Source organism: Argiope bruennichi, chromosome 6 (assembly GCF_947563725.1).
Source record: "Argiope bruennichi chromosome 6, qqArgBrue1.1, whole genome shotgun sequence".
NCBI classification, from domain to species: domain Eukaryota; kingdom Metazoa; phylum Arthropoda; class Arachnida; order Araneae; family Araneidae; genus Argiope; species Argiope bruennichi.
Window position 1 is genome coordinate 109,781,067 of NC_079156.1, and position 15,809 is coordinate 109,796,875.

A 15,809-nucleotide genomic window follows, 5' to 3' on the forward strand; every position below is an offset into this window, starting at 1 on the left:
TGTGTCTTAGACATAGTATTTATATTCCGTAAGTTGTGCGCGTACAGCTTAGGAGCGACTTGCCGAATCGCACGAAATCTGCGCGACCTTGTTTGCGTTTTTGGCCCAAACTTTTAGAACGCAAATCGTAGGTTAAGAGCTTAATATGCTGTTCACCGTGTGTATTGCCTGTGATTCACACCTAATATCTAATTAGTCTCTTCTTTACTACAGTTAAGAGATAGCAAAGAAGTAAGGATCTTGTTAGCTAGTGGTCCCAAACACAGGCTTGAATCGTGGCAGCAAACGTGTTAAATATTTTTTCTGTTCAGGGAAATAGTATTGCTGTCCTTAAATTTTAATTTAAAAAAGTGATGATCGTTATTAATATATAAAAGTTAAAAACATTGCACTATTAAGTTTTTTTTTTAGTTGTTAAATGCAAGAGCAACATTCTTACAACAGTATAATTGATTTTAATCATAAAATTTCGTTTCTTAAAAAATGGCTCAGCCGTGGTTGAATATATTTTTATAAACGAAAATAAGGTATGTAAGAGAAATAACAGAAGATATTTATTTTTAAATACAATTTAAATAATAGTTATTTTTTTTTGTTAACTCTTTCCTAAACCAAGTTCAAAATATTTTTCAATTCCTACTATTAGTACACACTCTCCCTATATATATCTTGTTCAAATTTTCACTCATTAATAAAATACTTTTTATTCATCCACTCAAATTCAAATACCTTTTTTTAAAACTTGTAGTGGATGTCACTTGATGTTAATACAGTTTTTTCCTCAAATACTAGTTAATTAATTACATTTTTCCAGTAGTTTCTATTTGGTCGCCAAAGTCACCAAATCTGTCGCCAAGTTTGTCGCCAAGCTCTGAGATTACTTGTGCGACACCCGATCATAAATAATATAAGATAGATATATAAATAATATAAAAAATAGGTAGGAATTGAATGAAATGTTTTTTATATTATTTGTTATCGATTAATAATTAAATTAATAAAAAATAGTTAGTAAAAGCAAAATTTAAGTTAAGCTATAAGACATAACTATGTTAAGATAGCAGCACTATTGCTGCTTAAATACAAGAACCGCCTCTGTCAAGAAAATAATTCTGCTGATTCAAATAATACACAGGACACTTAAGAGACTAAGGACTGTGTCTCCCTGGAACATTCTCGTGTACTCACTAATAAATGTACTTGTGTATTATTAACCGCATGCCATTGTCGTACAGCAGTTATCAAAAAGCCTATCAGCTAGCGATGTTTGGCCATTGACCCTCTGCACTCTAGAGGTGAATCATGGCCACATGGTAAACTTGAAGGAAAAAGTTTCTAGAACTAATTTATATATCTATCTATACTTATATAAAGCTCAATGTGTGTGTGTGTGTGTGTTGGCGCTCTACAGGCCAGACCGTTTGACCTACAACTACCAAATTTGGTATATGCATACCTTGGAGGTCGGGAATGTGCACCTGGGGTCCCTTTTTTTGAATTTTTAATTACAATTTTAATTATTAATTAAAGACTAATTTTTCCGCCAAAAAATCTTTATTTCCCCACCGCCAAATGAGTAAGGCTTCAGTTTTTTTTTCCCACACTAAAGAGGATAGGCTTAAGAAATTTTCGGCAGATTATTTCAAAGGATTCTGTTTATTTTCTTAATGTTTTATGCATTTAAAATTAAACATTGTTAATGAATCGATCTTTCAGATTCATTCTGAAGTACTTTTGAATTAAAATAAAACAGAATAAAGGAAATTAAAAATGTCTAATCTGCATAGCGTTACCCCAACTGGAGTAGAAAATTCACGCATTTGCGTTACCATAATTGGCGTTGAAAATTCACGCATGCGCATTATGTTCTGATTGTTGACAACGGATACGGACTTGGTTTTGAAGGTTTAATATGTTTTCGAGAGATTATTTCAAACGAATCTGTTTTTTTTTGTGTGTTTGATGCATTTAAAACTAAACATTGTTAATGAATCGATCTGTTCATCGATTCATTAACAATGTTCCGCCGGTTCGCCAATCTTAATGTTCGTTAACATTTTAATAATTAAATATTTTATGCAATTCCTACTTTAATAGCTTCTTCATCAAAATATTTTAAAACTTCCAATTTTGATAGTCATATAATTCTCTCATAATATTATAAACGCCTTCAGTCATAACTTAATATGTATCTCTCTCATTTTCTGTTAGTTCCCATAGAATTTATACTATAAATTAAAGTGGAAAGGATTAATCTGCAATTAATATAATAATATTTTTTACTGAAACAAAGTATTTTTTTTTTTTTTGTAATATGATTACTGAAAACAGTCACTGAGCGTTTAAACTTTATGGGCACTAAAGAATATCTTTCCTAATTTATGTAATATTTCAAGAATTTGTCAACAAAATATTCTCAGATTCATTATGACCAGAACGATTAATTAACAATGTTTCATTTTAAATGCATTAAACACTAAGAAAATAAAACGAATCGTTTAAAATAATGGTTGAAAACAGATTAAAAAAAACTAAAAAAAAAAACGATATACTTAAAACTATAAACGTATACAAAAAATATATAACTAACATAAATACACTTTAATTACAAAAACATGCAACTAACCTAAAAATAATTTAAATCATTCGTTGATAATGGTTGTCATGTCAACAATCAGAACACAATGCGCATGCGTGAATTTTCAACGCCAGTTACGTTAACGCAAATGCGTGAGTTTTTCTACGCCAGTTACGTTAACGCTATGCAGATTATACATTTTTAATTTCCTTTATTCTGTTTTATTTTAATTCAAAAGTACTTCAGAATGAATCTGAAATATTGATTCATTAACAATGTTTAATTTTAAATGCATAAAACATTAAGAAAATAAATTGAATCGTTTCAAATAATCAGCCGAAAAATCTTAAGCCTAGAATCATGACTGTTGGGGAAAAAAAAAAAACTGAAGCTGTACTCATTTGGCGTTGGGGAAAATGAAAAGATTTTTTTGGCGGGAAAGTTAGTTTTTAATTAATAATTAAAATTCTAATTAAAAATTCAAAAAAAGGGCTATCCTATCTTTTAAGTTAGATCAAACTGCACACGGTGTGCAAATTTGATTAAAATCGGTTAAGTAGTTTAGGAGTCCATCGCGGACAAACAACGTGACACGTAATTTATATATATTAAGATTGAGAATCATGCATCCAATTACTTTTCCTAGTGCAAAGGGTGAATCACCGAGATGCATTTGATGCACAAACGCAAGAGCACCGAATGTACATTTTGAGCGCCCTTTTCGCGATCGATTTAAAGCAAACTCGACGTTAAACTGCAAAGATTGTTACAAACTCACATATACTAATTTTCATTCATTTATTAAAGTCATTGCATTTTTTTAGCTATCTCGTTTATACAAATATAGAATATCGAACAATATCTTCAGCTCAGAAAGTGGGAGTACAAATGAAAGGGAAGATATTCTTAGTCAGAGCATTAAAAGGGTGTGCTAGTCAAAGAGCTGCAGAGTATTAATGGAATACAAATGTAAAATATCACAACAACCGAATGATCAGAAGCAACGCATGTATATCTTCGATGCAAGTCCTTTGAAAACTTGCTTTAAATACTCCACAAGTTTATTATTCATACTGTTTCTTAACTGCCATTTTGCTGCGTACGAATCTTAATGCTGTCATTCTTTCAACTATTTGGCTGTGCTATGGTGAGTTTGTATTTCATGAAATCTGTGTTTTTCACTTTGGCGTATCCATTTTTTAAACTTAATTTACTAGTAAAGGATTTTTTTTTTACTTAATTCACTAGTTTTGTGGCAATAATAATTTGATTTTCCTCTTCTAGCATACCTTTAACCCTCTGACTGCGCAATTTTTTAAAATCACTATTTAGATGCGACGTTTGCAAATAAGTTCAAATATTTTTTAGACAAAGCAAACTGATACTATATGTTGCATTACAATAATATGATATAATACAAATCTGTATGCTTAAAAACAAATACTCTAAACTGTGAAAAATGCGGGATGCAATAGAAAAGGGACTGATTACCAACTAGCGGAAATCGCAGGATAAGCAGCAGGTGGGTTAATTTTCTGATTACGTAATTTTTTAAAATCACTATTAAGATGCGACATTTGCAAATGGGTTCAAATATTTTTCAAAGTGAACTAATACTATATTGTACACGATAATATGATATAATAAAAATCTGTATAAGTAAAAATAAACACATTTAACTGCGAAAAAACGCAGGATGCAATAGAAAATGGAATGGTTGCCAACCCACGGAAATCGCAGGTTTGTTTAGTTTAGTTATATTTACGTCCCGTTTGAAGCAACGCTAGGGCTATTTTGGGACGGACCTCGTCATTTTGAACCACGGTCAGATGACGAGGACGGCACTTGAGCTGGCACCCCCTCTTCACACCACACCAGCGGAAGGACGTTTGGTCATGACGGATTTAACGTGCAACAGACCCCCTTACACGACGGTTCTTCGGTGGAATCGGGTCACGAACCTGAAATCCTCCGGTTTCGAAGCCGAGACCTTACCACTAGGTCACCGCGGCCCCCATGGAAATCGCAGGATAAATAGCTGAAGGTTTAATACGTTGACTTCCATGTGACTCGCGTACTATCACATCTATTATTTAATTGTATCGAACCAGCTATCTAATTACTGTTCGTTTCAGTATTCTGAGACGACCACTTTTCGGCGGTTCTATTTCACTAAGGGGTGGCACATGGAAGGATGTGCGCCATTTCCGGAATTTACTTTATTGTTAAATTTAAACATCTCCTCCTTTCCTCTCACCCCTATTTTGCCAAATTAAACCCATCCTAACGCATGCTCAAAAGCGCGAAGGGTTTTAGAATCCGTTAGCAAACAATAGATGATTCCTTCTCTTAGTTAACATGTTTGTTCAGGATAGACTGCTCTTCCTCTTCGTCACGGGACATTTCTATTTGTATCCGCTAGAGGTCGCCTTACACATGCAGCTTCAAGAGCGAGAGATAAACCCGGAACTTAAGGCAGAAACGATGCGAACTCTTGACCACTAAGACTATTTCTTTTTCCTCAACAATGTTCAATGTGCAGTAAAGTGTTGAAAAGTGTTTCAATTTCAGTATAATCTATTAATCCAAAAAGTGTTTCAGTGTTATTTTATGGAGTCACTCCATAAACGGATTTATTGCGGTTAACTGTTAGTGAAATGGAAGCCCTGCTTCCCGGAATTACAGAAAAGGTAGGTCAATCTTGATATTATATTTCTTGAATAATATGCGTACTGATTCTGATAAAATTAGAATCTAAATTCCCGACAATGTTCGTTGCCCAATTCATGTCTGATATTCTGACTCGCTATTTAATTAGCCGATCCTTTCCTTTTATGTCTTAATTATAATAGAGAAGAGTCATCTAATTTGTTAGACAGTCACAATTTCAAACGCAAATCAGCGTTCACACGAGGTCAAGACTAAACCAAACCACACGATGCCAAATATTGAGCTTAATGGAAGGTCACGCCTATCTCAGGAACATCACGTGCCGCCAACGGGACAATGGCAAAAGGTCTTTCCATTGCGAGCAACAGTTGGCTTCCTGTGAGCCCTGCTTAAATCGTGTCAACGAACGTATTAAAGTCTGTTCCGTGAATTTAGAACCTCTTGCAGAGTGAACACATCATTATTTAGATACTATTTGAGAAATTAAAGGATTTGAATTGCAAGTTCCTTTAATATTAACTGATGCATACAAGAATAAAAAGACATGAATCGTTCTGGCGATCGAATGCAACGTAAGTGTATGTTATTTACTAGACGTGATTCTCTGAACGTAAGTAAAAAAGAGAACATTCGTGTGTATTCGAAAGAATAAACTAGTAAGCAAACAAAATAGCAAATAAACTTATTCATAAAAGTAAAGAATAATACACAATTCTTTCTATTCGATGTTTCGAAGCAGCAAAAGTGGATAAATTTCAAACTTTCAACTTCTTTCGATTCAAACGACCTAAACATTTTTTTTTCGAACCTACAGAAATCGTGATTGTTATAAGGTATACTAAATAATTAACGATTGTTTCATTATTAACTGTGTCTAAAAAAATGTCTGTTTGTATTTCGGTGAAATATGAAATGGGCAAAAATTAATTCCAGATTATTATGTGTTACTATAAATTTTGGCTCGTATTCAATTTGATTTTAAAATTCATCACTGTGTTTTGTGTATTCATCTAATATTAAAAATATGCTATAAAGTGAAATCTATGTTTGATGCCGAATTTTTGAAGCGTAATTTGATTCTGCAAATTCTTTACCAAGCCGTATCAAAACAAAATCTGCCTTCTAATTTGATACTTCCTGTTTGAGAATTAACTCCATATATAAATGAAAACATTTCTTTAAAAACTTTTTAAATATGACACTCTTCATGTTTTTTTTCTTTTGATATACTACTACTTTCTACTATTTCTATTGATTAGACTCCATTATATATATACATAATATAATATAATAGTGAATACAATGCCAAATAAAAATAATTTTTGTGACATAATTTGGAAGCTCTATAAATTTCAATTTACGTTTCAAACCTCAAAAAAAAGTATTATGTCGTCAATGAATACGTATTTTAATAAACACGTATTTGGTCAAATTTGTAGGTTACCATTAAATTTTGAATGAAATCCATTTTGAAGATATCTGTTAGATTGTTGAAGTATAATTGAACACGACAACTGCAAAATGTAAAGACTAGATAGATAAAATTTGATACACAAGTTTAGCATTTAAAATACAGATTCTTATCCAAATTTGAACCAAACTTGTGGAAGGTTGGCCGTCTGTTATATTCAAGTAAACGCAAAAACTCATCAGTATAATAAAATTCGATGTATGATCTTATGACTACAACTGTAATTCCTTATCAAATTTTGGTTCCAATGGGCCGGTAGGAAGGTGCCCAAAATACATATTTGCACGATAGTTTCAATAAAAATGCTAGAGTTACATCAAAAGTCCATTATTCGTAGTTATTGTTCGTTGATGCCATATAAGGCAATTGTTGACCTTGAGTAAAGCCACGAAAGGCATGCAATGGATGCCTTTACAGCCTTACTTAATTCTTATGCGGAGAGGAAGTGTATTAAGCTTTATTAGAGGGGCCGGGATAGACTGGTTGGAGGGCGTTGGATTCGTGTCCTTTGGGTTTCGAGTTCGAACCCCGCCGACAGAAGACTCTTCGTGTGTGTGGTGCTGGTGCACGTATAAATCTGTCGTGGTCACAAAGTCCTCCATGGCGAGAGTAATACCACTGGGGGTGTTGCATCAGGGGTGATCGTTCTGATTCAGGTCTAAATTACCATCTATGGATGAGTGAATGAAATGCGTGAATGTAGTACGCCCCTTAAAAAGGGCTGTGGTAACTAAGTGTGTAACTAAGTCGAACTCTTGGCCTTAAATGGCGCTACTGAAAAAACAAGAGACGCACCCTTGACTTAAAATCGCTGACTTCTAAAGTCAATGGGCTTGCCTATGACGAGTGCCATTAGAAACAAACACAACTACACCTTTATTGAAGAGTATGCAAGAAAGTTTTGATGGGATCACTCTTGCTGGTTAATTACCGTTTTCAGAGGAGATAGTAAGATTTCGGTCGACAAATTTCACTCAAAATCTAAGAGATTTAAGTGTAAAGATCTGAATCAATTTTTATTTCTTTATTTTGACTCACTATTTTTTAGTCATCTTGTTCGCAGACAGAACAAGATGGATTAGAGAGAGAAAGCATAAAAAATAACCTTGTTTTGCTTACCTGTGCTGCTTTATGGAATTCGGAAGAGAATCGGACATATTTCAAGAGAAAAATATGTTTTTTTTTTATTCGACGAATTTGTTTTCAAAATTTGAAGCAGATGTTCAACTTTGGCATGACTATAATGATAAAGTGAATTACGTTTGTCTTCTTAAGAATTTAGGATGAACTCAATAATATTCACCGCAATATCACGATGGAACCCTATTCGTCATCTCTAGCCATGGCCCAACCTTTGCCATAGAAGGCATTTTCCATCATCGAGTTGGAGGTAATTCTACTCTGCATCAAATACTCTTCCACCAGGAGAAGCGTGAGCCCGATACTTATCTGAAAATTACTTATTATTCATTTACTCGATGCATCTTCCGGGGGGGGAGGGGCAATTTAAATTATAACCACAGTGGAACTGCTGCAACTACCCTGTTCCACTTTAACATATTGGGTAAAGTGAATGACATTATATCCATGAAATTTAGAAGTAACAATTTGGTAAGAGCATTAAGCTTCAATTACGAGAGGATAATGCGTCAACTGAGGTAAACTCATTAGGAGTGAGGGTAACTCTATTTCACATCATTTTTGTACCAGCAGGAAAGCGAAAACCAAGTACCATAGTGGAAGCTTCCAATCTTCATATTTGATATGACCACCTGTGGGATAAATTCGGTATAAGAAAGATTAGGCAGATTGAATCCAATTAGCATTGCACTTTTAAGTAATCATATTCACACACAGAAAAGACACGCTTCCATAAAAATCGCAAAATAATAATAGCGATGCTTTTACACCAGAAGATCAGTTGCTTGTGACTAAGATAGTGAGTTAATATCTATCTATCTATCGAACTCCTTATAATCTTCTGTTTGGAATTTTGGTATATATTTGGTATATATATATATATATACTAGCCGCCTGTTCGCCAATCTTAGTGTTCGTTAAAATTTTAATAATTAAATATTTTATGCAATTCCAACTACTTCAGCAAAATATTTTATTCTTCAGCAAAATATTTTAAAACTTCAAATTTTGATAGTCATATAATTCACTCATAATATTATAAAGGCCTTCAGTCATAACGTGATATGTATCTCTCTAATTTTCTGTTACCCCTCGTAGAATTTATGCTTTAAATTAAAGTGTAAAGGATTAATCTGCAATTAATATAACAATATTTTTTACTGAAACAAAGCATTTTTTTAATAATATGATTACTGATAATAGAGTCACTGAGCGTTTAAACTTTATGGGCACTAAAGAATATCTTTCTTAATTTATGTAATATCTCAAGCATTTGTCAACAAAATTTTCTCAGATTCATCATGAATGGATCGATTTATTAACAATGTTTCATTTTAAATGCATCAAACACTCAGAAAATAAAATGAATCGTTTAAAATAATCTGTCGAAAACAGGTTTAAAAAAACTACTTAAAAAACGATGTACTTAAAACTATAAGCATATATAAAAAATATATATAACTAACATAAATACAATTTAATTACAAAAGCATGCAACTAACCTAAAAATAATTTAAATCATTGAAAACAGGTTAAAAAAAACTACTTAAAAAACGACGTACTTAAACTATAAGCATATATAAAAAATATATATATAACTAACATAAATACAATTTAATTACAAAAGCATGCAACTAACCTAAAAATAATTTAAATCATTGTAAACAGGTTAAAAAAAACTACTTAAAAAACGATGTACTTAAAACTATAAGCATATACAAAAAATATATAACATAAATACAATTTACTTACAAAAGCATACAACTAACCTAAAAGTAATTTAAATCGTCCGTTGATAATGGTTGCCATGCCAACGATCAGAACACAGTGCGCATGCGTGAATTTTCTTCGCCTTTTACGTAACGCAAATGCGTGAATTTTTCTACGCCAGTTGGGGTAACGCTATGAAGATTAGACATTTTTAATTTCCTTTATTCTGTGCTATTTTAATTCAAAAGTACTTCAGAATGAATCTGAAACATGGATTAATTAACAATGTTTAATTTTAAATGCATAAAACATTAAGAAAATAAACAGAATCGTTTGAAATAATCCGCCGAAAAATCTTAACCCTAGCCTCATTACTGTTGGGAGAAAAAAAGAACTAAAGCCTAAATCATTTGGCGTTGGGGAAAATTGAAGATTTTTTTGGCGGAAAAGTTGGCGTTGGGAAAAATGGAAGATTTTTTTGGCGGGAAAGTTAGTTTTTAATTAATAATTGACTACCCCTAACATTTAGGGGGATGAAAAATAGATGTTGGCCGATTCTCATAGATACCGGATAAGCACAAAAAATTTCATCAAAATCGGTCAAGCCGTTTCGGAGGAGTATGGCAACGAAAACTGTGACACGAGAATTTTATATATTAGATAATTTATATATAATATATGTATATTATATAATCTTGGCAAGCTGGAAGGCAAAGTTAAAATTCCTTTAAATATTTACTTACTATCTGGCAACATAAATTGTTGATGTTAGAAAATAGTCGAAATTAGGGCTTGAAGATCCCTTTTCAGCCCCTAACTTCTAAGATATTACAGTTATCGAAAAACGTTAAAACGAACAATTTACGTATTTAATAAGGCGCTAATTCGATAGGTTGGATTTATTTTTCTATCTTCAGTATTAAGTAAGTTAGCGTGAAATGAAAATTTCAATCTCTCCACTATTTCCGCCCCTTTTGAGCTAGATGGGCCATTTACGAACTCGTCCAAGATTTTTAAATTTCTAACAACATATTCCACGTCAATTAAAATCAAAAAAAAAATTACTCTAGTTATCTTAGATAACATGGGAAAAGCATTATACTTTATATATACAAGGTGTTGCCGAATTCGGCCGACAAATTCAGAGGTAGGATAGTAGACATCAAGAGGATAAAGTATCACCATAACACATAGGGTCCCAAACGACGTTTAATTGGTAAAAATCGCAAAAATATAGAGTCGAAGAACTGTTGGAAACTGTGAAAAATTAATTAAAAAAAATAACAAATGGCGTTTAACTACGAATTTTTTTATTTAAGTGAAAGCACATTTAATAAGTTTTTTTTTTTTTTCATGCTGGTAACTTGCGAATTTGATGATCTATCTTCTATTCGTAAATTACCGAAAACGAAAAAGTAGTTTAGAACACATATTTGCAAAAAAATTAAAACTTGAAGAAAAATAAAAGCTCGAAAATAATAAGGAATTTTATATTCTATAATTTGATATAAGTGTGTAGTGCGAAAATTGGGGGAGTTTTAACAATGATCCTCATAAAATGATGTGTGCAAGATATTTTCCACACATGTAGCAATATGTGGTGGAGCGTCATCCTGCATGAAAGTCGTATCTTCCAGCAGGTGCTTATCAACCAGGTTAGGGATGATGAAATCCTGTAACCTATTGGCTTGCCTCGCACCCGTCACGCTCACAGTTTGAAATGCAGAACCACGCATTTCTTCGAAAAAATGAGTCTGTTCACGAAAAATGTGATAATTCCACACCACCACGTGACTTTCTCGTCATGCAGTGGGTTTCCATGACAGTTCTAGAATTTTTAGTAGCCCAGTTGAGGTTCAGCAGTTGTGGAAGTTGACAGATTTTCAGAGTATGAAACGGGATTCGTCGGTCCACAAAGTGTTAAATAATCAATCGTCATCTTCCTCCATTTTGGCACTTTCTTGGTTTCAATAAAACCTCATGTCATTTCAAGCACGTGTCTCAATGCTTAACTCTCCACTTATTTTTTCAATGAATTATTGAATTTTCAAATGTCAACGAAATTAATTTTGAATCACTCTGCATGAATTTTTCAAATGTTAAAGGAATTTTGAATCTCTGCATGAATTTTCAAATGTTAACGGAATTAATTTTGAATCTCTCTGCATGAATTTTCAAATGTTAACGGAATTAATTTTGAATCTCTCTGCATGAATTTTCAAATGTTAACGGAATTAATTTTGAATCTCTCTGCATGAATTTTCAAATTTTAACGGAATTAATTTTGAATCTCTCTGCATGAATTTTCAAATTTTAGCGGAATTAATTTTGAATCACTCTGCATGAATTTTCAAATTTTAGCGGAATTACTTTTGAATCTCTCTGCATGAATTTTCAAATTTTAGCGGAATTACTTTTGAATCTCTCTGCATGAATTTTCAAATTTTAGCGCAATTAATTTTGAATCTCTCTGCATGAATTTTCAAATTTTAGCGCAATTAATTTTGAATCACTCTGCATGAATTTTCAAATTTTAGCGCAATTAATTTTGAATCACTCTGCATGAATTTTCAAATTTTAGCGGAATTAATTTTGAATCACTCTGCATGAATTTTCAAATTTTAGCGGAATTAATTTTGAATCACTCTGCATGAATTTTCAAATGTTAACGGACATTTGAATCACCCTGCATATTCTCTTAAACAGAAAACCTTAATTTAAGTCCCCAATCCAGAATCACTGTGCTGACTTCAAGATGACTAAAAATCTTATAATCGACCACTCGATATATTAACAAGGTAGCCTGCGCCTCGCTATCTTAACATTTCTTGAAATATCATTTAATAAAATGTCTTTAAGAGATCCTGGCATTAACTATTGGACTCATTTCATCAATCTCCATGTATGAAATTTTCATATTTCTTCACGCTTATTGTGTAAGTATAATTTAAAATATTTTTTTTTTTCCTTTTGATAAGATGCAGCTTTCAGAATAAGTTGCCATAATAATAAGATAAATACTTTTAATACAATTGGCAAACAGCTGGCCTTTGAAGGCGGCTAGTCAAAAGTTAATTTCATAAATCCTTCGATACAAACGCATAATTGGAAAGGTTACACAGTGAAAACATATTGCTTCTTGCACATTTTCATTAGATTCATGTACACTGGAGCTTCCCATACACTAAATGTTATGCATTTCTGCCATTGGAATCATGCTGTTAAATTCAATCTACTTTTCATGATATCATTGATTGAGTAATAAGGGTTGAATTATCCAATTTATTTAAGATAATTTTTTTTATCTGTGTTCTTTACGAAACACATAGCTTGGCGGCCTGGTGGTACGGCTTCGGCTTCGGAACCGGAAGGTTTCAGGTTCGATATCTGATTCCACCTAAAAACTGTCGTGTATACGTGTCCGGTGCACGTAAATCCGCCAAGACCAAACGTCCTCCCGCTAGTGTGGTGTGGAAGTTTGGAAAGGGAATAATCATTTTGGATGTCGTCCTCGTTATATGACAGCGGTTCGAAATGACTAGGTACGTTCCAAAATAGCCCTAGAGTTGCTTTAACCCTTTAAAGGGCCATTTTTTTTCTAGTCATATTATGTAAAAATATTTTTAGGCTTGAAATTAGAATAAGAAAAGGGATTCATTTAGCTTATTAGATAAATTTAATTTGGTTAATTAATAATTAAGTAACAAATCAAGACACATCATTTTGTCTGAGATAAAGAACTGAGGCATCTAAGTTTCAGACTTATTAAAAAAATTTGTCGGAACTTATGCCAACCTACATAATTTCATACAAAGATTGAAAAATTGGGTGGGACCGGCCTAGAAAGGGTTAAAACGGGATATTAATATAACTAAACTTAGGAAACACATGGTGTTTCTGCTCATATGTTCTTAAGTAAAACTTATTTGTTTTGGTATGCCTGACTTAAACGTTCAGTTCATCGTAAATCTTTCAAACCACTCTGTAGTTTATTTATTTACTCAAAAAAAAAAAAAAAAAGTGGTTGTCCCCATTTGTAAATAACTTTTTTCTTCTACACCCATTTCTGACTTTATCCAACTGAACACTAAATAAAAAAACAACAGCCAACACTACACCGTTTGAGTCTAAGCAAACCATTATTCTTCCAGGAGACGTTATGCAAGTCACAGACGTGTTCATTTCTAAATATTAGCTGTCCGCCAATTGTCCCGCCGGTGCTGTTGTCCTTCGAATGCATCGAGCGAGTTGGGGGCCTGGTGAATCGTGAACAATACGAGGGGCGAAACAAACCCGAACAACTGTTCCCGCCCTATTTATTGAGCATCTTACGAATAAGGAGCCCTGTAATCCTCTGAAGCAAAATAAAAGCCAACGACGAGATTGAGAGGGCGTATAAAAATAAGCAAATAAACAAGTAAACGAATGGAAAAAAGAAAGAAAGCAGGGTTAGCTGGAGGAATACCATCGCGAAGCTTTTGTTCCTGGAACATCGATCAGGCCATAAGTAAACACGTCAGGTTCTTTCTTCTGTGCGTTAGGCCTAAACGAAACAGTTTCTTCGCTTCTTCCCATTTAGAACTCCATGGATGGCAACACTCGACGGAATACAAATCAGGTCTTCGTTTTTTTATTTTTTATTCGTAGTTCTTTTTTGGTTTCTATCCCGAGCGACGTTTTCCTTTCGTGTGCTGAAGGCGCGAGTTATTATGGGTATTTTCTTTGTTGTGCAGAAGGCTGGTTCGTGTCTCTTTTATGGCGGGAACAGATTGAAAAAGGCTTCCAATAATTGCGAGATATGGATGAGAGAGCGATATTATATCTTCCTTATGAGGCCCACGATTCGTTCCTCTTGCTTATTTCTTATATTGGTTTTATTATGGCACGGTGGCATAGTTGGTAGGAATGTGGCGTGTTTTATAGCATATATCTGCAGCCAAAATCGGTTGTAACATTAAGGAAGTAAACAATATCCATGGAGCAAAAAACATAAATATTATCATTGATCTTAATTATATGCCAAAATTATTAATATTTTTCTAACAATTATGCAGACTACTTAAAAATTCACGAGGAAAGCTTTAATACGTTGTTGAGCGGAGATTTCAGTGTGGGTAAAAGAATATAAAATAAATAATAACCAGCATGTCTAGTAAGGAAAATATGGGAAAAAGTGACACTTCAAGACAAAAATACAAGCAGAAGACATGAAAGATTGTTTCTTATATTATCGAATAAAAACTGGAAATATACTGGAGGGTTTCAGATTCGAGATCTGATTCCACTGAAGAACCGTCGTATAAGTGGGTGTAGTGCACGTTAAACCCTTCGGGGTCAAATATCCTTCCCCCCGATGTTGTGGTGTGGAAGTTTGTAGAGGGGGGGGGGGGGTTGCTAGCTCAGATGTCGTCCTCGTCATCTGACCATGGTTCAAAATTATCCGTTCCAAAATAGCCCTAGTGTTTCTTTAAATCGGGAACTAACTAAACTGTAACTGTAATCTAACTGTAACTAACTAATTACTGTAGTCAGTAACTAAACTAAAATAAAAACTGGAAATTTTATGTTACCGAATGAATGAATGAATAAGTTATTTATGTATTTCCATAACAATAAATATAGAAGGTGTTTCAAAATTAATAGAACAAGCTATTAAGGGTAGTACTGCATATTCCAAACAACATTTTTAGTACAGTAATGTATGAGTGGAATGGACATATCAAGAAAGAAACAAAAAATAAGCTTTAACCAATGGGGGTGGTCCCCCAATTCTCATACACTCTAATAAACTTGTTCATGCTAGAGAAGGCCTTGTATAGTGATAGCGTACAATAGTTACGAAATATTAATTTTTGGATTGAATTTAGCAATTTTAATGAATCTATCGTATCATCTTTGGCGAGTTTTTGGTTGATTAATCTTTGGCATGCGTTAATAGTATCCGAAACTCGAATTTGTGACTTAGACACGTTTTTCTCAAACGATTGAAACAAAACCAAACTTGTAGTCACAAAAGCCCATAAAAAATATTTAATATATTTAAATTATTGCATTTTTGACATATCTCGTTTACATTTGTCTGAAAGTATAGACCGACCGACAATCAACACGTTGTTGGATTGATCTCAAATTGTAACGAATGTTTAAACTATGGGTGTTAAATCTAAATGCCGATCTTATGTATCTAGTTCTCTTTATTTCGTAGTTCTCGTGTTAAATTATATTCGAAAAATAAAACAG